The sequence below is a fragment of the Bidens hawaiensis genome, unplaced genomic scaffold, assembly GCF_021521415.1.
Source record: "Bidens hawaiensis isolate Kalapana, Puna unplaced genomic scaffold, B.hawaiensis_p1.1 tig00018514_1, whole genome shotgun sequence".
NCBI classification, from domain to species: domain Eukaryota; kingdom Viridiplantae; phylum Streptophyta; class Magnoliopsida; order Asterales; family Asteraceae; genus Bidens; species Bidens hawaiensis.
The window spans coordinates 345,631-353,310 of NW_027492803.1; the positions used below are offsets into that span (position 1 = coordinate 345,631).

Consider the following 7,680-nt stretch of genomic DNA (forward strand, 5'->3'; position numbering starts at 1 on the left):
TTACTAAGTTGCTAGAGTGGGTTTGGTTCATTTACAGTGAAATGTTTAAAGTTGTTTACGTGTGTTGAACTTTTTGTTTAATATTCCAAGTTGTTTCCACGCTAGCTTGATGTTTATCAGTTTCCTTTGAAAACAAGGGTTTTACATACATATAATATTAAAATGACAATTCCTTGAATTAAATATGAATCATTACAACTAGCATAGCAATAATAATCAAAGTAGTCTTTTCACCCGAATCACATGGATAACGAGTTACTCTGATGGTGTATAATCATACTAATGAGGATTAGATCCCAACAGCCATAACTCAAAATAAACACATAATTACATTTGCAAGTATCAACTAATTGAATAATTGCACATTAACGCATATAGTGGAATTGTATAATTAAAATGAGATTAAAGACTTGTGAACGCATAATGCCCCCAAAATATAAAAACAGTAAAAAGAAGGATGTGAATTACTTACATTATCGAATGGATTAACGAAGATGAAACAGTGATAAAGAGTTAATATAGACTTTGTCACGCTCCTCGGGATACATCAACAAAAGGTCCTATTTATTAACGATAGTATTAATAAACGAAGAATATTAACAAGACATAAAACGTATTTGAGATTTGATGACGTTTAAGCAAAATTTACATTAACGTGTTACTAGTTTTATTGTTAAGGTTACTAGTCGGTTTGAATAGTTTGGAGTCTTTTAGAGTTTAAATTATCAATTATTTATTATTTATTATTATTATTATTAGGGTTATTATTATCATTAATATGTATTTATCTATATTCATATTTATAAGCAAAAGAATATTAATAATAAATAACCAATATTAATCATAAAAATTACATGTAATATCTAACCATATATAAGTTTGATGAAACATCAAATGTTAATTATTTATAAAAAGTTATACATATGTATATATATTACGGGAAAATTATTCGAACCTTTAAGCTAGTTTGTTTTATTAAACTTGTGAAAATAAGCATCACACTCATTATATATATACACACATACACACACACACACACACACACACACACACACACACTTATATAAAAAAAATAAGCTATGAAACTAGGGTCAAAATGAGGGAAAATAATAATTCTGGGGTTCGGTTTCGTTAAAATCATGTTTATTTTGCCTTATATTATGATTAAAATGATTAAAAACTAAAGAATTAAAAAAATGAAGCAAAACCGGGCCTGGGGGTTCGAACCCGCGCCCCCAGGCCGGTTCGCGTTTTAACAACCATGCGTTGGCCATCAGGCCAATGCTTAAACTTGTTTAATAGATGAATTTGATAATTAAATACACTTAATCCAGTTCTTGTTCTTCCCAAATCAACCCTAGAATTCGATTTGGTTTAATTTATCAATATTGGTTAGAATTGATTTGGGGGTTTCGTTAATTGGTTACAAACGAGCTGTATGCATATAGTAATCACCTGAAACATTGATGAATTATGGGTGAATGGTGAGTTAGGGTTCCGGCTAAGGCTTGATATCAAACTTGGTCTTAACGGCTTTAAATACTGCAATTAAGTTAGGGTTTATGGTCAAGGGATTAAGATGAATGTGTGTGCGAGTTTAATTGTATTTTGGTGATGTGTTTATAGTGGTTTGAGGTCCAATTAGCCGCGGTTTATTCATTAATGAAATAGCTGTGAATAGTTAATATTTTCTATAATTAAAACGTCGGTGTGATGCGTTTTTTGGTAACTAAATGATTTTATGTGATCAATTTCGTTTAATATGACCGAGAGTTGAGGAACAAGCAAGAAAAATGAGGGTTTGTGTGTGTGTGTGTGTGTGTGTGTGTGTCGGCCGATGGTGAGAAGGAAGAGAATGGAAAATATTTTGGGTAATTTTGTAATTTGGTCCCTGGTCTTTAGTTGAGAGTGAAAAAGTGGTTTTTGTATATAATCCAAAGTTATTATTAATTAAATAAACAAAGCAAATAATTATAAAATTTCATTGATTAATTTTTTTAATACAAACCCGGGTAGGGTAAAGGTTACAAAAACAAGAAAATGAAAATCAGAAATGTTACGACATTCCCTACTTTTGGAAATTTCGTCCCAAAGTTAGAGATTAAGCCGTAACGAAAAGATGCGGGTACTTGGCCTCCATTTGGTCTTCTCACTCCCAAGTGAACTCGGGATCACGCTTAGATTCCTAACAAACTTTGACAAGTGAAATACGGCTACGCTTGGTTTCTTTTTCCATACGATCCATGATTTCAACGGGTTTCTCGATGCTACACATAGATTCATCCACTTGTACTTCGTCGAGGGGTTTGAGAAGATTCCCCTCGGCTAAGCACTTCTTGAGATTGTTAACGTGGAAGGTCGAATGAACATTGGATAGTTCCTCGGGGAGATCGAGACGATAAGTAACTCGACCAACCAACGATCTCAAACAGGCTAACGAAACGAGGAGATAGATTACTCCTTTTACCAAAACGAACTACTCTCTTCCAAAGAGATACTTTAAGGAGGACTCGATCACCAACATTGAACTCGAGGGGCTTACGGAACTTATCGCGTAGCTCTTTTGACGGCTACGAGCGACAAAAAGGTTTTGACGAATAAGAGAAATCCGATCGGAAGTTTCTTGAACAAGCTCGGGACCGGTGATTTGCGATTCACCAATCTCGTTCCAACAAATCGGGGAATGGCATTTTCAACCATAGAGAGCTTCAAAGGGTGCCATGCCAATGCTAGTGTGGAAACTATTGTTGTAGGAAAACTCTACAAGTTGTAAGTGAGTATCCCAATTTCCACCAAAATCTAGCACACAAGAGCGGAGCTTATCTTCGAGCGTTTGAATCGTTCGCTCGAATTAACCATCAGTTTGCGGGTGATAAGCGGTGCGTAGATCAATACGACTAACCAAGGCGATTTGCAACGAATTCCAAAATTGAGAGGTAAACCGACCATCATGATCGGAGATAATGGTCAAAGGTGTTCTATGGCGACAAATGATGTTCTTGACATAGAGTTGAGCTAGTTGACTTATGGAGAACTTTTCTCGAATTGGTATGAAGTGAGCCGACTTGGTCAACCGATCAATAATCACCCAAATGCTATCATTGCGGCTTTGAGTAGTGGGAAGTTTGGTAATGAAATCTATGGCTATGTCTTCCCATTTCCAAACGGGGATAAGAGGTTTCTCAAGCAAGACAAATGGCTTTTGATGCTCAACTTTAACCTTAGAAAAAGTGAGGCATTTAGATACATATATTGCGATGTCCTTCTTCATTCCCGGCCACGAAAACATTGGACGAAGATCGGCATACATCTTATCTGCACCAGGATGAATATATTATCGTGACTTATGAGCTTCATCGAGGATGAACATGCGAAAACCGTCACGATCGGGAACCCATAAACGGTTCAAATAGTAAAGTAAACCGTTGTGTTTGGTTTCAATTTGGAATTCGACGCTATATGACATCTCTTCATATTGGTTACCTTTGGTGACGGAGATGTGTCTTGCGTCGAAGATGTGGTATTGAAGGTCATATTGAATGGTGACACAATTGAGCAAGACGGATTTAATATGTTGTATGTGTTACCATTCATTTTTCTTCTTTGTCTTCGTTATTTCAATTTTCATTTATGAAAATGAGTCATTTTTTCGATTTGTTTTGGCTTGGTTCAAAATGGTCATTTTAAAAGGGCATCAATTTAGTTCTGGCAATGAGTCAATATAACAATGTATTGATTTCGTCCGGGTTTCAACGAGTCTTTTTAAAATCGTATCGGTTTTGTTTGGGTCATAGCGGGTCAATTTTAGAAGATATCGAGTTGGTTTGGGTTAAAATGGGTCATTCTCAAAACATAACGATTTGATTTGGTCAAAACATGTCATTTTAAAAAGATTTTGATTTGGTTATGTTCTTAAATGTGTTTTGGACGTGCTTCGGTTTATTGGGAGGCAATACTTTTCATATGAAATGTAAAAACAATTTTCATAGTCAGTTAGTCACTATGTTTGTTAGATTGGTGTATGAATATTTATATCATCAACTGTGTTCCCAGTCTAGAAAGAAAACAGCCTGAATCATTCTTGGATGTATATCGGGAATCTTTCCTGGATGCTTATTTTCTGATTTGCTAGCTTTCTAGATTAGTTGTGAAGTTTATTTTTTTCTGTTAATATTATTTTTTAAAGTTTTAAATTTTCTTTGTAAACATTCTACTATGTAAAGTTATTCTTTGTAAGTTTATGTATTTCAATATATACTGTGTTTGCGTATGAATAGGGCTGTCACTTTTACCCAAAACTTGAAAGCCAACCCGAAAAAACTCGTACCTAAACCCGAACTAACCCGAACCCAAGAAAAGACTAACCCGAACCCGAACCGAAATAATTCGGTTTTGATTTATAAGTTTCGGGTCAACCCGAATAAACTTTTAGTTTTGAAATTAAATATAATTTTAGGTATAATAGGTTTAGTCTTAGTCACTAAAGTTATCAGAATCTGAGCCTAATCGACTGTTGTTATTCCAACTATTAAGGATCGATTGTTTATTGTTAATTTATGTTTTCTGTTTATTACTAATAGCAATCGAAATCGAAGAACCAAATCACGTTTGATTGAAGAAGATTATGGTTCGAGTTAGTTACTTAGTTTTACTCTTCTTTTGAATTTTTTCCGACTTTGTCAAGTTATGCTGGTTTATTATTTGATTATTGCGTTACGAGCAAAGAAGAATATGTTGTTTTAACTTTAGCATTGAAGTTTTTTAAATGTTTTTGTTTTTTGTTTCATTTTCTAGGATACTCGAAACCTGATTAACCCAATCCGAAAAAACCCAAACCCGAAAAACCCGTGAGAGATTTGGGTTGGGTTTCGAATTTAAGATTTAAAACATTGAAGCCCGAAGAACCAGACCCGAAAAACAAACCCGAAGAACACCCCTACGTATGAATATGAATTGCAATTAGAAATCATGTTTTTGTCTTAAAAAATATATTAAAAAATAACTTGACGTTTGAAATTATATATGTGTTTAGTTGACGATTTCTATATTTCCGTCCGTGTCGTGCACGGATCAATAACCTAGTAATAAATAAACTAAGCTAGCTTTAGTTTGAAAAACTATTAATAAGTAGAGCTTGAGCTTAAGAAATAAAATTCTAAAATTAAGTGCCAAGTGCCAACTATAATAAATTAAAGATCCTCAATATAAAAAATAATAATTTGTGTTCTCGATCGGACAAGCCCGAATATAACAACCTATTCGGCCATACCAGACCACAACCTATTCGGCCATACCAGACCGTTTTCGGTTTCATTTTTGTTTTCATAGCATCATACAGGGCTGAGCACAGTTCGGTTCGGTTATTAGGTGAAACCGAAACCGAAAAGTCAGTTTTTCAAATACACAAACCGTTGGGTTTTCAGTTTCTCGGTTTTTTCAAGTTTCGGTTCGGTTATAATCGGTTTTTTTGGTGTGTGTAGGCATTGCAAAAAAATTTCAAAAAATGAAAATGCATATTATATTCCAAAAACAAAAATAGGCATTTGTTATATGGAACCAAACAACCAAACGAATACAAAATTGCAAGAGGACTAGAGCTTAAAATTCAACAAAGTTTTTAATCAAAAAACACTAAGAGTTTAGTTCCAATCTTCATTCTTCATCATATTTATCTTCAAAGTTTACTCCTAATCTTCATCATCTTCATAATCTTCATCACCATCAACAGTAGATCGTTTTGATGTTTTGTTTCCGGTTGTAACATCTAAAATAACATATATAATTGTATTAATATTTAAGTGAAAACACATATCAGTTTTTTTTCGGTTTTTTAAAAATGAAAAACCCAACCGAACGAAAATCCGGTTTTTCAAAAAAACAAAAAATTAATCGTCGGTTAATGCTTCGGTTCGGTTTTTTCGGTTCGTTTTATTCGCTTTCGGTTCAATTAATTCGGTTTCCTGCTCACCCCGCCATCATATAGCGACCACCAATTCATATAAATCAATCATTAATCATTAAATTATATATAGAATAACTTTAAAATAAAATTGAGTGAAAAGGCATAACTAGTAGTCTAGTACAATCTAGTAAAGTTAATCATATGTGTATAGATAGCGACTGATGTTTAATCATCCCCCAATCATTTGTTCCTTTCATCATCTTATCCCACAACTTTATTTTTCCGAATCACGTATTCACAACCACCAGAGATTCTAAAACATGAAAAATTAACATGATCACTGACTCAGCCGCCGCCGCCGCGAGAATTATATCCACCTTCAACCGTCACGGCTTCACCAAGCCGACGGCTTACTTCATTCTCATCCCCATATCATATTACCTAGGCTATTTATCCGCTCAATCAAAGAACCCATCATATGATCCACCCCACCCCCCACCTCAAACCGCGGACACCGACCACTACAAGTTCCAAACTCCACTGTGCTAACCCGGTTCATCCCGAACTCATTCGCCAAATAATAATAAACCGGGTCTTCAACGGGTCATCCCCGTATCAAGATTTCCCACACGCCCATATTAAACCACTCTTACGCCACACACGAATAAAAGGCTGGGGCTCAACCGGCCCCGTGTTCAAGAACCTAATCCATAAAACCCGACCCAAAATCATAATCGAAATCGGCACCTTCTTTGGCGCCTCGGCTATCCACATGGCCGAGTTTACTAGGCAACTCGGCCTCCAAACTCAAATACTATGCATAGACGATTTCCGAGGGTGGCCTGGCTTGGTCGACCGGTTTAAAGATATTAAAATGATAAATGGTGACACAATGTTGTTGTACAAATTTATTCAAAATGTGGTTGCTATGAATGCAACGGAAACGGTTATGTTTTTACCGTTCTCGACTGGGTCGACGCTTGAGAAGTTGTGCGAATGGGGCGTGTTTGGGGACCTGATCGAAGTTGATGCGGGCCATGATTTTCACTCAGCTTGGTCCGATATTAATCGGGCTTATAAGTTACTTAGGCCCGGTGGGATTCTTATTGGGCATGACTATTTTACGGTTGTGGATAATAGAGGTGTTAGACGAGCAGTAAATATGTTTGCCCGGGTTAATGGGTTTCGGGTTAAGGCGGATGGTCAACACTGGGTACTTGACCCGATTTAACATGTATCGCTTCATAATTCATATGTATAATAATATACGTGTAATGTAAATGTACTAAAGAGTTAGGGTAATTTTTTTTATTATTATTATTTTATTTTATTTTTTTGCATAAGGTTACTCATGTTTGTAGTCAAAAAACTCTTTTTCCTTGAAAGTCAAAGTCAGATGTTTTTTTTTCTTCTTATGTAACCTTTTGAGGACTAGTGCAGTCTTTTCAATAAAAATGGGAAAGTAAGAATATGGAAAAGGAAGCATAAAATAACATACTTCGATCTTTGTATTATGGATCAATAAAGACGTTTATCGAGTGGGTTTTCTAGTCAGGTAGTCTTTTGTCTACTCATAGATTCAGTAGCAGTTTGTAAAATTAACCTCTTCGAGATCTTGAAAGGGATATATTCATATATCTCTAAAATAATTCATTATTTAAAATTTAAACTTTTTAAAACTTAGCTTTAGCTAGACAACTGAAAACTAGAATTATGCTCAAATTCAATTTGATTTTAATAAACCAAATCATGCAAAAATAAATAAATAAATAAGTAAA

General features: G+C 34.9%; 1 pseudogene; it reads left to right on the plus strand.

Moving 5' to 3' along the window:
• The first annotated feature begins 6,228 nt into the window (after nt 1–6,228).
• LOC143556308 (uncharacterized) lies at nt 6,229–7,181 on the plus strand (annotated as a pseudogene).
• The last annotated feature ends 499 nt before the right edge of the window (nt 7,182–7,680 follow it).